The sequence below is a fragment of the Odocoileus virginianus genome, chromosome 17 (assembly GCF_023699985.2).
Source record: "Odocoileus virginianus isolate 20LAN1187 ecotype Illinois chromosome 17, Ovbor_1.2, whole genome shotgun sequence".
Lineage (NCBI taxonomy): Eukaryota > Metazoa > Chordata > Mammalia > Artiodactyla > Cervidae > Odocoileus > Odocoileus virginianus.
The window spans coordinates 45,682,450-45,692,765 of record NC_069690.1 but is presented as its reverse complement, the minus strand read 5'-3'; positions in this window follow the sequence as shown (position 1 = coordinate 45,692,765).

Genomic DNA, 10,316 nt, shown 5'->3' with positions numbered 1-10,316 from the left:
TTAGACACTCAGTGACCTGGGGATGAGGAAGACACTGCAGGCGATGGGATTTGTCCCAGTGTATGGGTTTGTCCCAATGTCCTCTGGAAGCCCAGAGGAAAGCAGGAGTCTCAGAAAGGAAAAGCTTCTCCGGGATCTTCAGATCCTGAAGTCTACGTAGAGTGAACCAGCTCAAGAAGGGAGCAAGCATGGGCTTTGCAGATCAAAGGCACCGCAGGGGCGGGATGGGGAAATGTAAATAGGGGCCAGGGCACCAGAGGAGGTGAAGGAGAGGAAGCTGGGGAGATGAGGGGCAGATCCTTGCGCTGGCTTGTATTACGGCAACTTGGTTAGTCTGGGAATGAATGACACTTCCCAGAATCCCTTTCTCCATATAGGTCTGGGGTCAAGTAGGTCAAAAGGGGAAATTTTGTGAGATTTGGAAAAGTGCAGTGAAGCTGCACTGACTCTCAGCACTGAGACTGTCAGAAACGAAAGGGACAGGGACCAGAGGTGTCCTGGTGTCCAGAGGACACCTCTGGTCCCTGTCCCAACACTGGCCTTGTGGAGCCACGGCTCCCACTGACGTCCACACTAGCTCACATCACAGTCCCTTTGGTGGCTGGACATGCTTGCTTTCTCAAGTTTCCCTGCAAGCTCAAACTTGTCAGCCACTCAAACTTGCCACAGTCTTGGTGGCAAGACTGGTGATATTTTCTCTGATCGTCTAATTCCCCTTTCAGAACATCATTTCCCCAGCTGCTCCCACTGTGGGGTCTCAGGCCTATAATAAACCCCTTATTCCCATATATGCTGCTTCCTTGGCTGGATCCTGATCAATACAATCTTTATCATGAGTCCCTTTTTAAGAACAGCAACAAATATCTCCATAAGCATCTCCCCCCCCGCACCCCCCCCCACACACACACACACCTCACCTGGGGTAGACCTCTTAATATCCAGGGCTAGAGAAGGAGTGAACCCTCTCACACTCAGATGATAGGAGAGCTGTGCCCTCCTCAGGTCACCTGCCAGGAGGAGAAAGAGGTGGGTCCAGCCCCTCAGCTCCAGGTCTTATTTACAGGTCTCAGAGAGCTTTCCCTTGGTTTTTCTTCCTGGAACGTGGTCATGCTGCTTGAAGACAAGAGCAGACCACAGGATGCCTGGACCTCCTCCTTTCCCAGGGATCTCAGGACTCTGATTCTGGGAGAAAAGAGCCTCCTGGCTGGGCTCCCGAGGCAAACCTGGGTCAATTTTATATCCTTCCAGTTTGACTGCTCCTGCACGTCCAAGTCACAGAATTTTCAAATCAGAGTCTTCTCTGCAGCCCCGAGCAAGACAACATGCCCCTGTCCTCATGAAGCTTCAAGTCTAACAGAGAAAATAAGCAGTAAATTGGCCATAAAAGGATACCATGCCAAGGACACAAGAAGGGAAAGTGCGATATGCTCTGAGAATTCAGGGGAGGGTCCTGGCCCAGGTTGGGAAACTCAGTGGCAGGAGAACTTCCAGGAGAAAGTGATGTAAGTGAGGCAAGAGTAGCAGGTGATGCAGGAAAACACTTATAGGTGAGTGACCAACTATGTAAAGGCCAGAGGTGTGAGAGGGTGTGGGTCCTGTGGTTATTGAGAGGGGCCCAGCGAGGCACCTGGGAGGTTGCCGGGCTTTGGGAAGAGAAGGAGCTGGAACTGGGAGGTCTGATCAGTCTGGCCCAGGGCCTGCTGAGGTGAGGGCTCACCAACATGAGTGGTAAGTAGAGGAGGGGCAGGATCAGATTCCACACCTTTGCATAACTGACTTGGAGGAGGTTAAGGCCAGTTGCCTGGAAAACCTTGGAGGTGGGGACAGGGGAGGGGGTGGCTAAAAAGGTGGGTGGTACTGGAGAGAAATGAATGGATTCAAGAGCCATTAGGCCTAGAGAAGGCGGTAAAAACCACATACATGGTGGTCGTGGGTTGGATGGAGGGAATGAGGGGGCAGGGACATTCCAGGTGTCTGGGCTGGAGATGCCCAGCTGGTCAGCCAAGCAAAAACTGCAGAGTGAAGGGGCCCCACCCTGACTTCAGAGGGTACTCCTGGGTCTCCCCAAGACAGCACACAGGACCAGGAGAACCATGAAATGAATTCTATAAATGGTATTGTTATAAAATGAAGTCTGATGGAGGAGTGAATAGTGGGAATGGGGAAAGGAAATACAGTGATTAAGGGAAGGAAAGCATCTTGTGCTAAAGAAACAAAGGATGAGAAATAGAAAAGCTTCAAACATTTTTCCAGGTCTGGGTCTCTTACCCGCTTTCGGGGAAGAGGGCTGTGTGAGCTGACAGAAGCTCGGCTGTGACTGCGATCCGGTATTTAAACAATGCCTGCGATAGTCCTCTTAACATGGGTGGTAGAGGGTGTGTGCTGGCGGCCCCCCTGCCCCTTGCCAGTTCATTCATTTGCAAACATTTTCTGATCCCTGCTGTGTGCCAGGCTCCTGGTCTCAGCACAGGGCACAGCAGGGAGGAGGCCAACTCAGCCCCTGCCTGATAGAGCTTACAACTGGGCAGCCAAAGCAGATGCAACGTGACACTAATGCAAAATGACACGTTGTGAGAAGGGGTGGGAAAGAGACCAGCAGAGTCCTGTTCCAGATGGGGAGGTCAGGGCAGGCCTCGGAGGAGGTGGCATCTGAGCTGAGACTGGAGTGCAGAGAATTCAGGAAGAACATTCCAGGCAGAGGGAACAGCATTGTCATGAGCTATGAGCAAGTATTTTTGAGGAATTCAGTGTGGGTGGAGTGGGGAGCCAGGTGGAGGTGAGGAACAGCTGGAGAGGAGATGGGAGCTGGCTGTGCAGGAAAGGGAATATGTCTGCAAAGTCTGGACCAAATGACTTCTCAGGGCCCTTATTACCCAGGATTTCAGTGACATTTCTTTACATTAATTTTTGGTGATGTATAGTTGCTTTACAATGTTGTGTTAGCTTCTGCTGTACTGCAAAGGGAATCAGTTAGACGTATACAAGCATCCCCTCTTTTTTAGATTCCCTTCCCATTAAAGTCACCGCAGAGTCAGTGACATTTTGGAGAACCATACTGACCCCATCGGTCATAAAATGCTTGGGAGTCTGTTTCCAACTCCCTCTTCTTTTAAGACAAAGATACCCAGGCTATCATGAACAGGTGACCCGGAAAACATCCCTTGGTGCCCTACAAACTGTTCAGCAACATTTTTAGAAAATGTTAATCTTTAGATCCAATTTCTCCCAGCCAAATTGAACAGGGAAAAATAAGTCCCTCCAAATAGCGATCACCAGTCAGCCAAGAGAGTCATTATCTAAATTGAAGCTGTTTTCTAAGAAAAAGGGGGAAAAACACCCCAAATGCCACTCAGCCAAAACCTCACACCCCACCCACCCTCAGTGCATACGTGAGGACCAGTGGCCCCAGCATTCTCTTTGCGAGGACAGGGCTCAACACCAACCTCTGTGTGAAGGAAGGAAACAGGCAGAGGAAGGCAGGCCAGAGATTAGAGAAGCTGACAGATGTAAATAGCCTCAGAGGAGCCACGCTGTCCCGGCGTTCCTCCCCAGGGAGACTTTTGTACCAAGGAATCTGGTTGCCTGAACGAAAAATGATATCATTTATTTCTTTAGTCAGAGCTGAGCTGTTTTCTTCAGACATAGAAATAACCTCACACCACAACACCAAATTGTTGGCCAAGTGATAGAGGTGTCTGTAATTTGCATGCTTGATAATTTCCTGGGTAAACAACCATGGCCTTGGTTTTCTTGGGAGGGGCCCCACTGCCCCCAGCAACATTGCAAAGCTACGGAACTTGAATGAAGGAAATACTTTGGGAAAGGTTGGCCCAGAGCTCTTGCCTGCTGCTCAGCTGGAAGGATGCTGGAGTTTTCATTGCTGCTCAGATCATGCCCTACTGTCCAAACATCCATTAATTCAGTAAACAAGTATTAAGCATCAACTCTGGCCAAGCCTGTGCAAAGACACTGGGGCTACAAATGTGCAAAGCCTGGGGCCCTGCCCCCCATAGACTCACATTTGATAGAAGAGGTAGCCAGGTTAAGCCCGTGCGATGTTCTGTGATGAGGTGTGTACATGGCATGGTGGTCTGCCCCCATAAGGAGGCAGCATTTGAGACTTGAAGGTCAAGAGGACTTTCTAGACCAGAAACATGGAAGGAGAGTATCCTAGGCACACTTACCAGCGTGGGTGAAAGCCAGTTTTCTAGGAAAGGGGTTTGTAGTGGATGCTGCCACATGAGTGTGCCCCTTGATGGGAACGATCTTATCCAGTTTCGAGAAGAACAAATCTTTCAGAAAGGAATTAATTTCTAGACACCTATTTCCCCTTCAGATCTCCATCCCCTGATCCAGGGTCTCAGAATAAACATGTATATGTCTACACATATGTTTATGTCTGGGTTAGAGCCATGGTAGGAAAGAATAATCAACATGTACACGTTTGCATTTTCCCAAGCCGAGCTAGTCTTTGCTTCCAATCCCGGCTGAATTTTGCAGGCATCCACTAAAAGAAAGCTGAGGACTTTCTTATATATGGATTCCATAACATATGTGTGTCTTAGAAAGAAGACATCTGTCCAATGCCCACAACTTTAATCAAATCTATCTCATGCTTTAAGAATAAAGGCTTGAATAGTTAATTAATAATTATTTATTAACTAATAAATAACTAATTTTAAAAGTTTTTTTGTGGACCATTTTAAAAATATTTATTGAATTTGTTACAATTGTTTCTGTTCTCTGTTTTGGTTTTTTGGCCGCTAGGCACATGGGATCTTAGCCTTCCTGACCAGGGATCGAACCCATAACCCTTGTGTTGAAAGGTGAAGTCTTAACTGCTGGACCGCCAGGGAGGTCCCACGTGTGTATGTGCTCAGTCACTCAGTAATGTCCAACTCTTTGCAACTCCATGGACTGTAGCCCTCCAGGCTTCTCTGTCCTTGGAATTTTCCAGGCAAGAATACCGGAATGGGTTGCCATTTCTTACTCCAGGGGAATCTTCCCAGCCCAGGGATCAAGCCCGCATCTCTTGCATCTCTTGTATTGGCAGGCAGATTCTTTACCAATGTCCCACCTGGGAAGCTCAAACCGCAAGACCCTTAGAGAATTCTCTACATAATTAATAATATGCAAATTATTCTTTTCTGGGAGTCACTTGGTCTTTAACATACAGAGACAGGAGAACATACAAAGAGAGAGTCTCTCTTTTTTATACACACACACGCACACACCTCTCCCTACTATAATTATAATTACTATGCTGGCTTCCAGATCAGGGGTTAGCAGCCTTGGGATGGAGACGCCTGAAAGGCACCCAAGGCAATTAGTGGTGTCGCTTCTCCACCCCCTCCATACCTTCAGGGCCTTTGCACTTGCCGTTCCCCTCCAGGCGCACACATCCCTCCCCGCCCCACCCCATCCTTGTGTGGCTCACTTCCCCACTGCATTTGGGTTTCATCTCAAATACCACCTCCTCAAAGAGGCCTGGCCTGGCCACCCCCACGGTGCTCTGTCTACTCACCAACTTTATTTTTCTTTACAGAACTTTTCACTCCTGGGCATCATGCTATGTATTTCCTTGTTCTCTAATATCCACCTCCCTGCCAGCACTAGACCGTGAACTTCGAGAGGCTCTATGATGGCAACCATGTGCCCAGAACCTAGGGTGATGCCTGGCATGCTGCCAGCACCCAGTCAATTTCAGTGGAATGAATGAATGATTATTTCTCTTCTCCTTCCCATGTCCATCTCCTTTCTCCTACTTCCTCTCCTGTCCGCATCTCTCCTGCCTCCGCCTTCAAATTGCTGGCAGGATCAGCCCTCAGGAAGGTGTCAAGCAAGTGAGGTTTGTGGTCTGGTCTGAGGTGGTTTTCCACCTCTCTTTCCTACTGTCCCTGCTGGGTACTAGTCTCCCACCTGCAGTTGCCCACTGCCAGCTCTGGCCTTCTCGATGGGCAGGACCCAAGCTCAGGGAACCCAGGCACCTGGAGGGAAATTAGGAACTGGGGACCAGGGAGGTTGTAGGAAAGTCAGGACTTGGTCTCCAAAGCAGCACTGCCAGGCTGGTGGAGAACAGAATATTGCTTGGGGCAGCCTTTGGCACCTGCGATTCAGCTCCTTGCCTTTCCTCCGGGAGTCAGTGCCACCCTTATGGGGACTCAGCCCCTCCCCTTTGCCAGTGGATGCCCCCTCTCTTCTGCCATGATAGACAGTATCTACCCCTGCTCCCACCCTTCTCTCCTTCCTGGCTTCTGCTTCCTTATGTAATAATCATAGCTAGACAGAGCCCTCTGTGTGCCAGGTCCCATGCCAGCATCACCAGCGCTCCCCTCCCAGCTCCTTTGCCTTCTATTGCCTCTCCTCTCTGAGTCCTAGCAGCCTTCAGAGCTCAGAAGGAGCCCACCCCTGCCTGGTTTCCTCAAGCCCCCCACCCCCTCCTGACTCTGCCACTCTGGGGGCAAATGGTCACATACTCCACTATGGTACCTGGCGCCCTCGTTTTCCACTTGACCCTGAGCAAGGTTAGAAACTGCTTGAGGGTAAGAGCTGTGTCTTATCCTCAGAAACCCAAAATGAAATAATCTGGTCAAGCCTCTCCCTCCTCCCACCATCATCCAGACATCCCAGTCCATTTCATTCACCTAATCTCATGTGCCTGTGTGTAAGTCGCTCAGTCGTGCCTGACTCTTTGTTACTCTATAGACTTTAGCCTGCCAGGCTCCTCTGTCCATAGGGATTCTCCAGGCAAGAATACTGAAGTGGAAAACTATGGAAGACAATATGGAAATTCCTTAAAAAACTAGGAATAAAACCACCATATGACCCAGCAATCCCACTCCAGGCATATACCCTGAGGAAACCCAAATTGAAAAAGACGCATGTATCCCATTGTTCATTGCAGCACTGTTTACAATAGCTAGAACGTGGAAGCAACCTAGATGTCCACCGACAGATGAATGGATAAAGAAGTTGTGGTACATATACACAATGGAATATTACTCAACCATAAAAAAGAGTGCATTTGAGTCAGTTCTAATGAGATGGATGAACCTAGAACCTATTATACAGAGTGAAGAGAGTCAGAAAGAGAAAGATAAATATCGTATACTAATGCATATATATGGAATCTAGAAAAATGGTACTGAAGAATATATTTGAAGGGCAGCAATGGAGAAACAGACATTAGAGAATAGACTTATGGACATAGGGAGAGGGGAGGAGAGGGTGAGATATGGAAAGAGTAACATGGAAACTTACATTACAGTATGTAAAAAAGATAGCCAATGGGAATTTGCTGTATGTCTCAAGAAACTCAAACAATGGCTCTGTGTCAACCTAGAGGGGTGGGATGGGGAGGGAGATGGGAGGGAGGTTCAAAAGGGAGGGGATATATATATATACACCTATGGCTGATTCATGTTGAGGTTTAACAGAAAACAACAAAATTCTGTAACACAATTATCTTTCAATTAAAAAAAAAAAATCTGGAGTGGGTTGCCACACCCTACTCCAGGGGATCTTCCAGACCCAGGGATCGAACCGGCATGCTCTTAGGTCTGTTGCATTGGCAGGCAGATTCTTTACCACTAGCATCACCTGGGAAGCCCACCTAATCTCATGAGGAAAGAAATCCTATAGAAACTGAACAACGACTATGCAACCATGATGCATGTGAGGTACCTACTGCATGCTAGGTACTGGGGGTTCCCTGGGGAGTAACGCCAGACGAAAGGGTCCCTGAACCCAGGGAGTAGCCCAGGGAAAGGACCAGCATTTAGAAATGGGTAACCCCAGTCACTCCACAGAAAGTTGTGTCTCTTAATAGCAGGGGAGCCAGATAGTTTATTGTCCAAATCAGGATATTTTTGAGACTAAAAGGGGAAGCTGTTAATAATTACATTGAGCCCATAGGTGTCCTGGACAAACCAGGCACATGACTGCATTAAGAGCAACAGTCCCCCTGCCTTCTGCCCCTCTGGCCAGTAAAGGCACTTTGGCTACTGGTCAAAGTTGCCAGATCTGACCCCCTCTGCCTGCCCTTGGACGAGAGAGAACACAGCGGATGCGCAACAGGAAGGGGGAGGGGCGAGCAGGAAGGACCGCAGGCCCCAGAGCTCAGTGATCAGGATCTAGGGAGTCTGGGATCAGGTAGGAAGGGTATGGGATATGGCACCAGCCTCCAGCTGCCACATCTGGGAGCTCAGCTCTCATGCAGGTGGCTTTTGCAAGTTCTCCACTCTCCCCAGCTGCCCACGTCCTGCTTGCTTCAAGGAAAACGGGTTCCTGTGACTTCTTTGAGTTTCTTCTACTCTACCTCCTCGTGCAAAGGTGGTCTGGTCTGTAGCTGTGATATAGGTAGACCAAGAAGTGTGTGTGTCTGAGAGACAGAGACAGAGAGACCTATTAATATTTCCCTCTGTCCCTCTGTCTGTCTGACTCTCAGACTATTAATACAAGCCCCATGTCTGGCTGCACCCCCAGAACATAACACTCCCACAGCACAACGCTGCCCTCCCAACTGAGCCTGTTGTCTGTTCCGTTTCTGATCGGCGCCAGGCTCATAGACCCCATGTAGGTAGAATATAACTTTCCATAAATAACCCTTAACCCGACCTACAATTTAGCCTTTGGGTTTTTTTTCCCCTCGTGGTAATGGGATTATAGCCTGGGTCATCCCTCCTAAATCTCCGGGTCCCAGAAACAGACCCTACGTGTTAACTCGGGGTTAGGGGGTTGGTTTGAATCCTCTGTTCCCCAACACTGCCTCGCATGTGACAAGGACTCAGTACACGTTAAGGAATTGAGTCTCCTCCACCCATGAACCTTCAGCCTCAGTGTCTTGGCTGGGGCCGTGCTCTCTGCCTAGATTGTCCATGCTCCCTTCTCTACCTGGTAAACTGCTAATTCACCTCCCTGAAACCCTCCCTAAGCTTGATCCCTCATTTCCACCCACCACAGAGCAAATTGCTGCCATCCTTGGTCCCTATAACACTTTGTACAGAACAGTGTGACCTGATTATTTGCCCACGTGCCCAGCAGGCTCTGAGCAGCTCGAGTGGGTGTCAGGGTGAGTATCTGAGCCCACGGCTGGCTATGGGCAAAATATTTAACCCCTTGGTGCCTCCGTGTCCTCATATTCAAACACCAACCTGGCTCCAGAGCCCATTGCCCACCCAATTGTGACACATCGCCTTTGGGGGACTGGGCGATGTATCCATCTCCCACCTGAGCTCTAGTTCTGGGCCCTGGGACTCTCCTCATGATGCATGGATTCTCTGCAGGGTCTCACTGAGGTCTCCTTGGGGCCTGGAGGCAGCAACATCTACTGATAACTATCAAAGGCTTGTGGATGATGATAATGGGTTTAGGAGGGATTATTGGAAGTTAAGAGGGAAAGTTACAGGGAAGATCTTGGGGTGGGGTTACCCCGAGATGGGCTGGATTCAAACGTTTGCAAAGGGTCATCCCTTCTTATGGCAAAGGGAGAGTATTTTTCGAGTCTCTGTTAGTGCCTAGCACTATGAAGTGAGACAAGAGTTTTGAAAAAAGCACAAGTCATGGTCCTTGCTTGTGAAGAGTTTACATTTTCATCACGGAGGCATAAGATTCACATTTGGGAAAAAGCTTGACTGAACTCCTGTGAGCTGGTCCTGACACTTGACTTTGTGTCTATTCTGGTACTAAACGTGGCTTGGCTGGGTGGGACAGGTGACCCATGAAGGAATGCTAAATGGAAGACATAGGATCAGAAGTCCAAGGAGTGACAGGGACAAAGGGGCAGGACATCAGGGGAGAGGGGATCAGCGGGAGCTGGAATATTTCTGGAAGGTTCGGGGAAGAGGTAACAAGGAACACGAACCCCAAAGAAAGAGCAGGAGTTGATGGGGGTGGTAAGTGAGGGCAGTAGATTACAGGTCGGGACAGTCTGGGGCCACCTGGGAGTCATTAAAGGAGTTTGGGAGAGTGGGGGATGGGGATCAAGCAGTCTTCCATGTCAGACTGAGAAGCCTGAACTTGATCCTGGATAGGAGGAGCTATTGAAGGATTTAAAATATTTTTAATTTGGCTGCACTAGGTCTTAGTTGCGGCACGTGGGATCTTTGATCTTCATTGTGTCACTCAGGATCTTTTGTTATGGAATTTGAACTCTTAAATTGCAGCATCTGGGATCTAGTTCCCTGACCAGAGATTGAACCGGGTCACCTTGCATTGGGAGCAGAAGTCTTAACCACTGGACCACCAGGGAAGTCCTGAGGAGTTTTTGAACAGAGGTATGACAAGAGGGGAACAGGGTTTTGAAAGACAGTGTGGTG